General features: G+C 51.0%; 1 long non-coding RNA gene across 1 annotated transcript in view; it reads right to left on the bottom strand.

Moving 5' to 3' along the window:
• Nucleotides 1–11,337, bottom strand: part of LOC112441478 (uncharacterized) — a 30,143-nt gene extending 18,806 nt beyond the window's left edge. Inside the window, exons 1-4 of the long non-coding RNA XR_009493003.1 lie at nucleotides 6,225–11,337; nucleotides 5,973–6,041; nucleotides 5,056–5,390; nucleotides 192–543 (exon numbers count right to left, since the gene is read on the bottom strand). This is a non-coding gene — a long non-coding RNA (uncharacterized lncRNA). The remainder of the gene's footprint in view (nucleotides 1–191; nucleotides 544–5,055; nucleotides 5,391–5,972; nucleotides 6,042–6,224) is intronic.
• Nucleotides 11,338–15,160: the final 3,823 nt, after the last annotated feature.

The following is a 15,160-nucleotide window of genomic DNA, read 5'->3' as shown; positions in this document are numbered from 1 at the left end:
GGGTCCAATAGGCTGTGCCCAGCACAGCCCACTATACACTCCAGAATGGTTCAATCTCTATTCAGATTCCAGAGTGAGCTTCCTGCAAAATATACGCAAACAGCTCCCCACTCCCTCCAGCAACACACATGACCGTTCAAATTCTGGAACCAACTTCCCCCCTAGTCTCCTCGGGACATGACCTTTCATACCTCCTTGCGTCTGTACATGCTGTTCCCTCTGCCTGGATCATGTCTTCCTTTCTTCTTAGGCTTTAAGACACAGCAATATGTCACCTCCTCTGTGAAGTCTTCGCTGATCCCTCCAGACTGACTCAGCCCCTCCATCTGTTTGCCCACAGCTTTGTGTATAGTTCCTCATTGCAGAAGCACACGTGTGAACAGACAACTCAAGAAAAGCATTTTGTAAAGTGCAGAGGACTGACTACTGGGCAGCTCCTGGTTCCTGATGAATTAGTGAACTCCTCCAGTGGAGAAAATCACCCTCTTTGCTCCTCTCGGTCTAGAAGGCACTGGTTCCTCCTCTCCTCCTTAGAAATGTTTTCTGAAATAGACAAGCTCTGTGTCAAGCCCCAGGCGTACCAACTTCAGGCACCTCGAACCCTAAGTCCTGATGTTCTTTCATTCACGGCTGCCTCCAAGTGATTCAGAGCAATCACGTGTCTCCTCGAGAAAGAAGGTTACACGGGGCCCCAACGTGGGAGATGGCTGGTTTTTTCCCATGTGAACGAGTGACACAAGATAGGAAAATAGAAATGGACAGAGGACTCCACCCCACGGCTGACTGGCCTCACTGAGCTAAAAAGGAGAACGGGGTTTTACGACCCAGGCAAGAACAATGAATTGGCTTGTGGGGAGGAAAAGAGATGGAATTTTCTTGAGCTAAAGGGACTAAAAATAGTGTGACGTTTTCCAAGAGGCTGTCGTGGTACTTCAGGATGTGGCTACAAAGCATTTATTTCAACAGCAATTGGCGAGCTCAAAGCCAAGGCCATTCCCCAGGACAGTCACAGTGCCGGTGGCAGGCTGCTCACCCAGCTCCAGGGACCAGCAAGAGCTACAGCCGCTCCCATCTCCCCATCTTTCTCATGGATGCTCCCCCTGGAATTCCCTCCCATCTCCCCTACACTGAATCTCATCACCCCAAGCCCTGAGTTCCAGCCACTCCTCTGAGCGGCACTTCTCCAACATTTTCCATCAAAGCACCCCCCAGAGCAGAGTAGAAATTGTAATGGAAAGTTGGAGGGGGGAGGGGAGGGAAAGCTGAGAATTGCCTGTCAAGGCCTCCACAAGCATGAAATTCCCTCCAAATCTGTTTTATCCTAAGAATTTACAAAAGAACTGACTCTTCCAAAAAAAAAAAAAATCACTGTTTAAATATCAATTTGTTCTCTGATCTCACAGTTATAGCACCACCCCAGAAAGGAGAGCTGTGTTTACCTGTGACATCAAGAGCTCAGTGTGGCCAGTGTGGGTGTCCCACAGTTACAGAACAAGGGCCTTCATGGAGGACCTCAGCCTCAGTGCTCCTTCAGCCATTGAAGTAAATCATCCCTCCATCTGTCCATTCATCCATCCCTCCATCTGTCCACTCATCCACCGGTCCATTCTTCCATCCATCCACCCATCCATTCATTCAACAGGCCTTTACTAAGCTCTTTTTAAATGCCCAGAACTAGTGATGAAGCCAGGAGGGTCGCAGGCCTCCAGGAACTGTCTCATGGAAGAAACATGAGACAAGGCATTTCACAGCTCTGTGACAAGTGTCCTACCAGGGGAAAACCAGAGGTTTGGGGAACCGGGGGGGGGGGGGGGGGGGGGCGCGGGGATTGGAAAAGCCTTTGTTCCAGGGAAAACACAAACCAGTCTGTACCCCAGGCTAACAGCTGAGATCCACGTGTCCTCAGGCAGTCAGTGAACCACTCAGTTTCCTGGCCTGTGAACTGGGTATAATAGCTTCGCACCGTTTTCATTGGGACTAAATGAGTTATTCAGTGCAAAGCGCTTCCTACTAAGTGTTCAATAAATATGATATATTAAGCTGAGGCCAGAAGAATGGATGGAATTGGGCTGCAGGGATGGGGCCGAGATAGAGGAGGAGGGAGAAAAAGAGTGTGTTCCAGACAGAGGGAACAACATGTTTAAGAACAAATATTCAATAAATATTTGAACTCATAAATTCTTTAAGGGAAGTGAGAGTAATACAATCTCCGTAAGCTGTGTCCTTTATCTATTGTTCCCCAGAATGAGTGTTTATGTGTGTGCGTGAGTGTGTGTGTGTATAGCTGGGTGGCACCACAGCAAGGCAGCCACAGGCCAGCCTGCTGCATTTTTCTAACCAGATCATCAGATTCTTGGGGGCAGAGACTGAGTCTTCTCCTCTTGAAGTCTCATAGCCCAGAGCCTTTAACTCCCCTGGTTTCTCAGTGTCCCCCTCTAACCCTGTTGGGGCCCCCCATTTCCCTAGTGACTGTTTAGAGGCCAGGGGCCTATTACAGTGGGGAAGGAAGTATGGATGCAAATAATGTGTTTGATCACCACCTGCCCTCCTGCAAAAACAGAAGAAGTTTGAACGTTCAGTAGGCAACCTGAACTTAAATCCTGGGAAGTCTCTCCTCTCCCCCTCTTTCTGCTCTATCACCACCACTTCCATCCTGGGGAAAGGCCTTGGCCAAGAACACTAGAGAGAGCTCATGGATGACATGAGAAATACAGGCAGGGGGGCACAGAGCCTTGAACTTTCGGTCAGAAGGCCTGGACTCAAGTCCCCGCTCTGTCAGCTGACAGCCCTGTGACCTGGGGTGGGTCTCCTGGGACTCCAGTCCAGAGAGCACGCTGTGGTCCCACAACAAACTGGTTTAGGGGAGCAGGGGTATGCAGTAGGGAAACCAACCATTCTGGCTTTCCCGGGACCGAGGGATTCCCTGGGATTCAGGACTTGCATGCCAAGGCCAGGAAAGTCTCAGACACACAGGGATGAGATGGTCGCTCACAGCTTTGGTTCTCCCTCTTGGTTCTGGCTCCTCCCCTCCCCAGACCCAAGTCACATGTCAGCACAGAGCAGCCTCTGGGCCCTTTGGCCCCACGGCTGACCCATGGGACCCCATCTATGCAGGAAGGAGGCAGAGGAGGAACAAGACTTCCGAGTTGCCACCACCGGGTTTCCACAGGTTGGCATCAGTCCATTGCTTGAGACAGGAGGGTGGGGTAGATTCTCTCAGAGACTCAATGTACGGCCAATCCAGTCTAGCCAGGTGACCACAGCCCTGACAGCCGGGAAGCCTGGTCCATGCCACTCTCCAGAGTCTTGGGGAGATGGGATTCATGACAACCCCAGTTGGCACTGAGCCCTCTACTCCTCCCCACAAGAGCTTATTGGGCTCATCAACCTGATGCTGGCAAGAGGCTGCAGGGTGGTCTCAGCTGGGCCCCCACCCCACCACACCAGGAGCTCCAGGAGAGCCCCCTGGGCCTCTGCTCAGACCCGCACAGGCTGCCCTGCCATGGAGATCACCGCAAGCACCCTGCCGCCCTATCGGAGAGACATGCTGTGTTTTCAATTACAGTCCCCGTTTCTTTCCTGGTTTGGGCTCGAATGCCAGGCTATATTAGGTCATGCCGAGCCGGCCCTGTTGTGCTTTCTCATTAGCCGCATCACATCGTATTTTTAGGGGCAGCCAAGACCAAGACAATGCCAGAGAGCTGCTTTTCTTCCTGAGTCCCCAAACACCACCTCCGTAAAAAGATTATGCTGGGAGGTCCAAGGGCCCCCGTAGCTGCTGCTGCAGACAGCAAAGGCACCGGCTCTGAGAGGAGTGGCAAGTGATTGGATGGACCAGAGGCAATGAGGGAAGTGGTCCCTCTGCCTGTCTTTTCGTCCACTTCAGACACCTACCGTTACCACCCCAAAGCCACGTGGAGTTCCTGGTTTCTCGTGCCCTGGGACAAAAGGACAGAGATCCAAGACTCTTGTGAGGACCAGACTGCCTTCCCCAGAGCAGCCTCTCCTGTCCCTCCCATCTTTTTGCAGACCCAGAGCACTGCAATGTGAGGTTCCCATACTCCGGGGTCTTCCCTGTCCCTCACCACTACAGCAGGAACATTAAAGCTTGCAAAGCACTGCTTCCTCCATGGTCTCATCTGACCTACCTGTGAGGGTGGTGTTAGGATACCTATTTTACAGATGGGGAAACTGAGGCAGTGAAAAGGGAGGTGATGCGTCCAAGCCACAGAGGAGTAAGTAGAAGGGTCGGCCTCCACATGGCCCCAGGGGCTCGGCTCGGCTCAGAGCTGGACCCAGATGCCCATTCTTGTCCACACACTGGAAACCAGGGAGGGGCCACTGTTCCTCGGTTTCCTCTCCCTGAAGCTCACTGCCCACCTGCAGAGCGTGGGGGGTCCCACAAGTGCCAGCACTCTCTATACCTCACTCCCAGCCCAGCTTCCTCGAGCCAGGACAGTCACCTTCCAGGGGGCTGAGGACCAGGGAAGCAGAGAGAGAGCAAGTCCCGCCTGTGAATTTCCACTTGTCTCTGCCCTCTGTCCCTGTCCAGGCTTAGATCAGTCTCTCTCCCTCCTTACACACAGACATACACACACACGTGTGTACACAGATGAGTCTGGGATCCAGCATCCCAGAGACCCCCATGCCATCTCAGGTTGGAGGGGGAGGGGTAAGCCTGTTCCTCCAGGGAACTTTGCATGGAGCCAATGTGCAAGGGCAGAGGGTGAGGGGTGGCTCCCAGGGTGGATACAGTGGTCACCATGGGACTGAGATAATAGGAATGAAGGCCCATTTGAATGCAGCCATTTTGAGAACAGACTTCCCTGGTGGCTCAGATGGTAAAGAATCCACCTGCAATGCAGGAGACCCAGGTTCCATGCCTGAGTTGGGAAGATCCCTTGAAGGAAGACATGGCAACCACTCCAGTTTTCTTGCATGGAGAATTCCCACGGACAGAGGAGCCTGCTGGGCTATAGTCCATGGGGCTGCAAAGAGTTGGACACACTGAGCGACCAAGCACAGCACACACAGCTTTGAGAACAGGGCTGGTACCTTCCAGATTCCTTCATCCATGAGATCCTTAGGGTAAGACTGCAGACGGAGAGCAGCAGGACCCCCTCCAGATGTGTTCCATGCTCTCTGAGCAAGCGGGGCCAAGGCAAACCATTTGTCCGCAGCTCTTTGGCTTCCACCCCTTCACGTCAATCACAGGTCCTGGGTCAGGACAGAGACCACCCAGCAGGGCTGGGTGCCCAGGGAAGGGCACCAGAGCAGCAGGTCAGTCCACCTCGTATAAGTGGCTGCAGTCACTTTGGCTTCCACCTCAAGCCACGAATCCAGGCTGACTCTTTCGAGGCACAATGCAGCCCTGGGGCACTGAACACAGACTGGAACACAGAGCAGGCATTTAGCCTTCCTCTCACTGGCCACTACTTCCTCCCTCTTCTGGCTACTCCCCTCCACACCCAACTTCTGCCCTCAGACTCTTCCTTCACATTCAGTGGCCACTCCCACCCCCCAGAGAGCAAAGGCCCAGGACCAAAAGGCCACACTAAACACCCTCGACATGCCGGGTGCTACGATAGAGGCTGGTCGGGGGAGAAGGAGAGGTGGATTTGCAGACAACTGAAGCATACTCTTAAGCCTGCCCAGTGGTTTCAGGCTAGTTTGAGAGAAAGAAAAGGCTCAGAGACCCACCCCCTATGAAACCAAATAACAGGGCAAAACAAATATCCAGAATTCATCCCTGTACCTGGTGGAAGCAACATTTAGAAAAAGATTCTAAATGAGAAGAAAACATGGGGAATTTTAAGAGTTGATGAGACTCCAGGTTATCTAGGCAAGGTGAGAGAACTGTGGTTCCCAGACACTCCACTCCCTCTGGAATCAGCGTGTAGGGAACACGGGTCTGCAGACCACAGTGTCCATGCTCTTGACCACAAGGCTTCCTCATTTTTCACTGGACTCACCTTCACACATTATTGGCACTTACAGGATTCATGCCCAATCACCGTTGCACAGTTTTGAAGGCTGATCATCTACAAAAATGTGAAAAGAGGCAGAACGTAAGGGCAGAAAGTTGGAAACCCAAACGGCCCATGCTCTCAGCTCATATCGTTTCATTTTGCCAACTAGATCAAAGAAGAATATCCCCAAAACTCAACACACAAAAATATACACGCATTCCAACAACTTCGAAATCCTTTTCCTGGAAGGCTTACCCATGAAATAAATCACTGGGTGGCTACAGCTCCCTTTAGAAACAGTCAGGATGTAGGTCATGAACTCAGTTGCCTTCAGTGCTGATGACTGGGTTGCAGCATTTGCTCAGCCAGGGAACTGTTATGAGAACAACTGCTCTGTCCTCTTTTAGCAACACATGAAGAATAAGCTGGATCCTGGGAGCCCAGATGACCAGGAATCTTCCACCTCCTACCCACAGCATAGAAGAATTCCAGGAATCAATGGATGATTGAAAGTTCCTCTCCACTCATCCAAGGAGCTGTACCAACTCATCTTATACATTCAACCTGTTGGTTCCCATAAAACAATAAGTGCTCCCATAAAACAACAAACAACAAGTGGGTTATGGGTTTCCAACTTTCAGACAAGTTCAAAGAACTGATTAAGGCTATTGAAAACCAAAAGCAATGTTATCAACGCAGTTTGGATTAGATCGGTTCAGTTCAGTCGCTCAGTCCTGTCTGACTCTTTGAGACCCCATGAATTGCAGCACGCCAGGCCTCCCTGTCCATCACCAACTCCTGGAGTTCACCCAGACTCATGTCAATCGAGTCAGTGATGCCATCCAGCCATCTCATCCTGTCGTCCCCTTCTCCTCCTGCCCCCAATCCCTCCCAGCATCAGAGTCTTTTCTAATGAGTCAACTCTTTGCATGAGGTGGCCAAAGTACTGGAGTTTCAGCTTTAGCATCATTCCTTCCAAAGAATGATATAAGCATCTGAATGCAGAGTTTCAAAGAATTGGATTAGATAGCTGATCCTAACACAAGGACCAAGTGACGCCCAATTAAAGAAGCAAAACAACTAAATGCCCTTCAAAGTCAGGCAGCCTTCGAAGATGCAGACATAGAGAACATACTTGTGGACACAGTGGGGGAAGGAGAGGGTTGGGCGAACTGAGAGAGCAGCAGGAAACATACATATTACCATATGCAAAATAGAGAGCCCATGTGAATTTGCTGTGTGACACAGGGAGCTCAGCCCAGTGCTCCGTGACCACCTAGAGTGGGGGGATGGGAGGGAAGTTCAAGAGGGAGGAGACACATGTATTTCTGTGGCTGATTCATGTTGTTGCATGGCAGAAACCAGCACGATATTGTAAAGCAATTATCCTCTAATAAAGTTTTTTTAAAAAAATCACGTAGCCTTTGAGAATATTGATGAGGTGACTTTGACCCAAAGATCACAGGGCTGGCTCCATTAGGATTTTCTTGGTGGCAGATGACAGAAAACCCAGTTGAGATTGGCTTAAATAAAAGCAAGGGAATTTAATTGCTTACGAAAATTTTTTTTAAGTCTGGAGGAAGATCTTACTTCATATTCATCTGGATTGAGGGCTAAACTGATGTCACCAAGATTCCATCCCTCTCAGACTCTGCCATCTACCACAGTGAACCCAGGTGATAAGTGAACTCAGCCGGTCCCAACAATACTAGCAAAAGTCTTCTGTCTCTGATGGGTTCAGAGGTGGGACCATGACTACCATGTTCTGAATGTTTGCACCCACTCAAAATTTGTATGTTCAAATTCTAACCCCCAATATGATGATATTAAGAGGTGGGGCATTTGGGAGGTGCTCAGGGCATGAGAGCAGAGCTCTAATGAATGGCATTAGTGTTTCTCTAAAAAGGACCCTGAAGAGTTCTCTTGTCCCTTCTGCCCCAGGAAGATACAAGCCTTAAGCCCAGAAGAGGGTCCTCACCCAACCACGTTGGCCCCTGGATCTTGGGCCCTCTGGCCTCCAGGTCTATGAGAAATAAGTTTTTGTTGTTTACAAACCACTCAGTCTGTGGCGTCGTAGTCCATGTCACAGCAATGTGAAGGGACAAGGGCAACGACAGTGATGTGCAGAAGGTCACACAAATGGTCTGACCCCAGGAAGAGCTCAGATTTGGAGTCTCACAAAAGGTACCCTACATCTCCTGCCTCTCTCCACCTTGCTCCCATGGTCCTACACCCTTCACTCCCCCACCATGGGAACTGCCCAGGTTCAGCCGTGTACATGAGCCCCGCAGAGAGTGAGTCACCCCTGTCAGCATCCTAGTAAGGCCCCAGGGACTGGGTCAGGGAGGTATGCCCAAGACATTCTGCACGTGTTTCTGGGACAGAGAGCAGGCATCACTGTCACTGAGCAAGTATCAACAAGAGAAGCCAGACCCAGAGGACAACAGCCTGTGCCCAAACCGAAACAAAATGAACTGAGAGTCAGTGACCACGGTGGCTGCCAGGACAGCCAGCAGTTAGACGAGGGCATAGGCAAGTGAGCGGCAGTGAGTGGTTCAGGACCAAACTGTGAACAGTGAGCACAGCCAGAGCTGCTTGTGGGTGAGCAAGTGTGATGATAGGGAGGCCCAGATCCTGCCAGGTGCAGACTGCATGACAGAGAACCCAGAGCGGCTACTAATGTGGGCCCAGCGTGACCCTGACTTTGAGGCTTCCTCTCGCAGTCTCCATGGAGAGTGGCAGGGAGCAGCTGAGTCACCCAGAGAGCAAAGCAAAGGCTGGTGTCTCTGCTGCACACACAAAAGACCACTGGGATGTGATTGGAAAGCACTGAACCATGTGAGCTGATCAGTTCTGAGCATTTTCTGGTCCTTCCCTGCCAGGTCAGGGCCAGTCTTAATGAGCTGAGACCGCCTTTTGTGTCTGGGCTAAAAGCTGGGGCAGGAAAACGTACCCCACTGTCCTGAGTACAGACAAACGTCTAGATCACCATTCTGTTTTAACCTGTCTAAAATGGGTAGCTAGGCTTCCCTGGTAGCTCAGCTAGTAAAGAATCCACATGCAATGCAGGAGACCCCAGTTCAATTCCTTGGTTGGGAAGACCCCCGAAGAAGGGATTGGCTACCCACTCCAGTGTTCTTGGGCTTCCCTAGTGGTTCAGGCAGTAAAGAATCCGCCTGCAATAAGGGAAACCTGGGTTCGATCCCTGAGTTGAGAAAATCCCCTGGAGGAGAGCATGGCAACCCACTCCAGTATTCTTGCCTGGAGAATCCCCATGGGCAGAGGATCCTGATGGCCTACAGTCCATGGGGTTGCAAATAGTCGGACACAACTGAGCAACCTCGCATGTAATGGTTATATATACACACACACACACATATATATTTGCAGAATGAAATGGCTAGGCCACAGTACCCAGATATCTGATTCAACATTATCCAAGATGTCTCTGAAAAGGTGTTTGTATTTTTTTAAAGATAAGATTAACATTTAAATCAGTAGACTTTGAGTAAAGCAGCCTGCCATCCATAATGTGGGTGGGTCTCACCCCTCTGCTAGAGCCTTAAGGGAAAAAGACTGACCTCCCCCAAGCAAGAGGGTACTTGGCCGGCAGACTACCTGTAAACTGCAGCTCTTCGATGGGCCTCCAGCCTACCCTATAGATATTAACCTTGCCAGCTTCCACAATTGTGTGAGTCAGTTCTCTAAATTAATCTCCATAGACAGGCAGCTGTACTGTGCTTAGTCACTTCAGTCATGTCTGACTCTTTGCCACCCCATGCTCCATAGCCTGCCAGGCTCCTCTGTCCATGGGATTCTCCATAGGTTGGAGTGGGTTGCCATGCCTTCCTCCAGGGGACTGTCCCAATCCAAGGATCAAACCCAGGTCTCCCGCATTGCAGGCGGATTCTTTACCATCTGAGCCACCAGGGAAGACTAAGAATACTGGAATACGTAGCCTATCCCTTCTCCAGGGGATCTTCCTGACCCACAAATCGAACCGGTATCTCCTTCATTGCAGGTGGATTCTTTACCAGTTGAGCTACCAAGGAAACCCATAGATAGGCAGATATATAGGTAAATTCATAGATACAGAGACACACACATAAAAACATCGTACCGGTTCTGTGTCCGGAGAACCTTGACTCATACACCATCTCTCTGGGTTTAAAAGCTGAAACCCTTTTCCATATTCCCAAGCATTCATCCCACTGCCAAATGAGAAGTATATAGATATATTAAGACAAATGGATAGACAGACAGACAGACAGATAGATGGATATTGGGTTGGCCAAAAAGTTCATTTGGGGTTTTTTGTAAGATGTTATGGAAAAACCCCAATGAACTTTTTGGCCAATTGGTAGGTAGGTAGGTGGGTAGATAATAGATAGAAGATAGATAATATTAATAGAGAGAGATACAGTACTGCCCTCTGTGTCCTCCATCACATCACACATAATTCACTCACTGTATCTGACAAATGTTTACTGGTACCTACTAGGGGTTTCAGGTGCCAAAGACTCAGCAGATAACATAGCTCCTCCCTCTTTGGAACTTAAACTCTCAAACATATAAAACATGATAAACATGTAGAAATGAAATGATAGCCAGGCCATGACATTGTGGGGAAAGGTAATATTTTACCCATTTTTCAGAGGGTAAAAACCTGTGAGGTTCTGGAAAATGAAACATGTCCAAATTCATATAGACAGCCAGAGATGGAGCCACCATGTAACTCCATGTCTAACACCAGTGTCCAAGCCCCTTATCCAGGTGCTGGAGAGGTTGGGAGAACTTTAGGCGAGGGGATGCTGAAAGGGGAGAGATCATTCCAAAAGCAAAATATCCACATTTCTCATGCTTTCCTCTTGGTTTATGTCTGAAACTCTTCTGACAAAAGTTCCCCCATGAAGTGGGTACAGTAGAATTGGTGAAGACACCAGTCTTTGGACCCAAGCCATTTGAGCAAGAAGAAAGAGTGGTAGAAAGATGCTCCCTCAGAGCCTTGGAGGATGGGCTGGGCTGAGGGCAAGCCCAGGAGCAGCCCCTCTGATTGGCAGCATGGTACCCTCCCCACACACCCCTACTGGCCACCTTCACGAACAGGGAAGGATGTCAAAAAGGAGTCAGACCCGAGGTTTAAGCCCTGAAATAACTGTTGTCAAATCCCAGGTTCCTCCCATCACTAACGTTAAAGAGTCCTGGGGTGTAGCTTGGCTTTAATGTTTAGACGTGATTTTGCTAGGCAGCCGGGGAAGGATGGTGTGGTTTTCCACTTGTAGGAGAAGCAAAGTCATGGAGACAAGGACAGAGTGCTATCATCAGAACACAGTAAACCAGCCTGGGGTGCAGCAAGGCAGGAAGGAGCACTAACCTGGCCACCAGGAGACTTCGGTTTCAGGGCTGCTTCAGGAGAAACCATCGTGGTCACTATGGATCTGGTCTGGGTCTTGAAGTTTGTCCAGTCCTACCCTCTGGCTCTAATAAAGAACACAAGGTCTTGCTTTCATCCAGCTGGAAAGAGAGAAAGCTAAGAGACTGACACGTCAAATTACCATCACAAATCTCCCTAAAACAGCAGTTCAGAAGCCATGATGCTGGCACCATCCAAACCAGCCAGCCCAGCCCGACTCAGCTTAGAGCAGCTTCCAAGCTGGAGCAGAAAAGACTGGCAGTATTGGTTTCTAGGGGCTTCCCAGGTGGTGCTAGTGGTAAAGAACCCACTTGTCAATGTAGAAGACATAAGAGACAAGGGCTCAGTCCCTGGGTCAGGAAGATCCCCTGCAAGAGGGCATGACAACCCACTCTAGTATTCTTGCCTGGAGAATCCCCTGGACAGAGGAGCCTGGTGGGCTACAGTCCATAGGGTTGCAAAGAGCCAGACATGACTGAAGCAATTTAGCACACACACATTTGTCTCAGCCCTATGTGAGCACTGGCCTGGGCAATTGACTAAAATGCTAGCAACCATCATCTCCAAGTTACAGGTGGGGAAAATGAGGTTGGTCATCTGTTGAAGGTTAAAATCAAGGGGAGGTGCTGGAACCAGGATTATAATCAGATCTTCTGACTCCCAAGTCTTAAAGTGTCCTTCTCAGAAATCCCAGCCATCCTCTCCAAGACCCAAACTCGTTCTCTGGGAACTTCTGGGAGAGACAGGTCAATGGCAAATAATAAGCACATGTTGAAAGCGTAGGGACTAGATTTCAAGCCAACGATCAGGTATGAAGTGTCAGAGGGAGGGGTGCACAGGCACCGTGAGTCTGCAGCTGAAAGTGCCTCATGGCAGGCAGAGTAGACAGGTGTGCCAAGTTACAGGTTTCCTGAACTTGCAAACAGAGGGCTTTTCCCCTGGAGGGGCCTGGTTAAGCCTAGTGCAGGAATAAGGGGGGCGAGTCCCAGATTTCTGGATTATCAAATCTCCTGGTCCCAAGCAGAATCCACGGGGTGCTGAGGGCCTCCAACTCTCATGATCTCACATTGCCAACAAGCCTTTGAGGGGCTCAGGGGACACACCGACCTCTATTCTCATGGCCTCCTCTAATCCTCCCTGATTGTGGTAAAGATAAGGCGTGTGTGTGCATGCAGTCGCTCAGTCCTGACTCTTTGCGAGCCTATCGACTGTAGCCAACTAAGCTCCTCTGTCCATGGGATTCTCCAGGCAAGAATACTGGAGTGGGTTGCCATGCCCTCCTCCTCCAGCGTATCTTCCTGACCCAGGGATCAAACCTGCCTCTCTCATGTCTCCTGCATTGGCAGGCAGGTTCTTTACCACTAGTGCCACTTGGGAAGCCCCAGAGATAAGGCTGCTGAGGTTCAAATCATGCCCGGAGTCAGACCAAGTCACATGACCAGATCTACAGCCCACCGAGATAGACTGAATTAGGGTTAGGGTTAGGTTAGGGTTGAATTAACCCTTCAAGATGGTTTCATGTAACCAGAAACAGGAAGCTCTGAGCCTGGGACTCACCCTCTAGAGATGGAAATCCACAGAGGGTGGGGCGGTGGTGTGTACTAGTATTTTGCCAGCAAAGACTTCTCTGAAATCCCAGTGTCTGGGTCTGCACCAAGTCTGGCACTGCCTTTGGGTAACCTCAGGGGATGCAGGGGCCCTGGACTTTCCAAGCTCCTATCATCTCTTCGCTACTGCTCCTGAGATGCCTCACCCCATCAGTCCCCACTCAGCAGCCAGAATATTGTTCCAAACAAACACCCTCTGATCACTTTCATCCTCCGCTCCAAATCCCTCCAGTGGCTCTGCATTGCCCTCGAGATGAATCTTTCCAAATGGCTGTGTGGCCTGGTCCCAACCGTCTCCAGCCTCTTCACCCTTCTGTCAGTCTCTCAGGACATACGGTCCAAGCAGGGTGGACTTCATTTAGTGACCGGAACAAATGGCGCTCCTCTCTCACCCCCAGCCCCTTTGCCAGACCTACCTGCCCATCCCTCTGTCCTCACCCAGCGGTCACTCCTCTAAGCCCCTCCCCTGACACCTTAGCCCAGGCCAGGTTCCCCCTCAGTGAGCCCCTGTCTCCCACTTTTGTCAACCTGCTTACCACTCCCCTGTACCCACTTAATATCTGTCTCCCCCTCAAAAGAAGAAGCTCTGCAAGGTCAAGATCCTGATTATCTTACCATTCTATCCCCAGCACCAAGCATGAATGGAACGCTATCAGTGATATTAGCTTGGGAACAGCTCCAAAAACTTGTTGTTGAGTGAATGAACGGATGGAGAAAGGAATCTGTCGTGCATTAAACTCTCAGGCCTCCGCTGAGGTTCATCATTTGTTGTTGCTTAGTCACGAAGTCGTGTCCGACTCTGCGACCCCATGGACTATAACCTGCCGGGCTCCTCCGTCCATGGACTTCTCCAGACAACAATACTGGAGTGGGTTGCTGTTTTCTCTTTCCGGGGATCTTCCCAACCCAGAGATTGAACCTGTGTCTTCTACATGGGCAGACAGAGTCTTTACCTCGGAGCCACCGGGAAGCTTCCTCTGGGGCTAATGGCATGAAAAAGCATCCTGAAGGTGTGTATCTGTGAGCAGGAAGGCCAAGGGGTGCCCTCAGGTGCTGGGTAAGGAGCAGCCGTGTCCCCAGTGTACCCAGGGCACAGATGGGGTCACTGACCTGGGCCAGTGCCCACCCCTCCCCACCGAGGCCCCAGTCTGCTGGTCATCACTGCCAGACAGCCCAGTGTCTGCTTCTCGGCTGTCTAAGCTGGACCTCACAGGCATGAGGCCAGTCTAGAGAGCTTTGGTCAAAGGGTGCCTGGGGCTCTCTCTCACCGGATGGGCCAGATGGCAGGTGTGTGGGTCTGTGTGTCGGTGTGTGTGCCCAGTCTGATCTGCTCATAACAAGCCCAACATACACCCTCCCACCCATGAGGTCTGCCCAGCGGCCCACAGAGCTGGCCACAGACACGCTGAAGAAACGAGGTGCTGGCCTCCCGCCAGCCTGTCTCCCCCAGACTGGCATCGCTCAGCCTTTCTCAAGCGGCGGGTTCTGTGCTGGATGTTGCCCGCCTACCCCGTGCCTACCACCTCTGCCGTTGCCCTCCTGCTCTGAGCCCAGGCCGGTGGCCGGTTGAGGGCAGAGGAGGTGTTATCCCCCAGGCTCTCTCCATGCCCACTGGCTACAGTGACCCTGACCAAAGGCACCTTCCAGACACCCTCCCTGCAAACTGCAACTCTAATATTTGAGTTACAGCCCTCTCCCCTCAGTCCTCTGACCCCTGGCAGCTCCAGGGTGTCACTGCCCCTTGGTGCTTTAACCCTGATGCGCCTTGTACTAAGAGTACGCTCTTAATCCCTCATCACTTACCTTCTCAGCTAACCATCTTGTTTTTCTCAGATGCAAATTTCAAAGAGGGCCAAGTTCCTGCCCTTGAGCGGAACTGAAAGAACCTGACAGGCCACTCCCAACTGGCCTTCCACACCCTCCTGAGCTCCCTGGGGTCAGACTCCCCTTCCACGGGACAGCAGCTGCTAAGGAAACTGCAAAGAACCAGTGCCACCTCTCCAGAACAGTCCACCCCTCCTCCCAGCCTCCTCCTCTGGCTCAGCTCCACTGCCTGGTAGGGGAGAGGGACTGCAGCCTGGGGGTTGGGGTGGGGGGACGCCTCACATCTAAGGCAAGGACAGGAGAGAGCAGACACTTAAAACCCATCAACAGAAAAGTCTGGTGAGACC

This window comes from Bos taurus, chromosome 26, assembly GCF_002263795.3.
Source record: "Bos taurus isolate L1 Dominette 01449 registration number 42190680 breed Hereford chromosome 26, ARS-UCD2.0, whole genome shotgun sequence".
Lineage (NCBI taxonomy): Eukaryota > Metazoa > Chordata > Mammalia > Artiodactyla > Bovidae > Bos > Bos taurus.
This window is presented reverse-complemented; position numbering and strand designations above follow the sequence as displayed.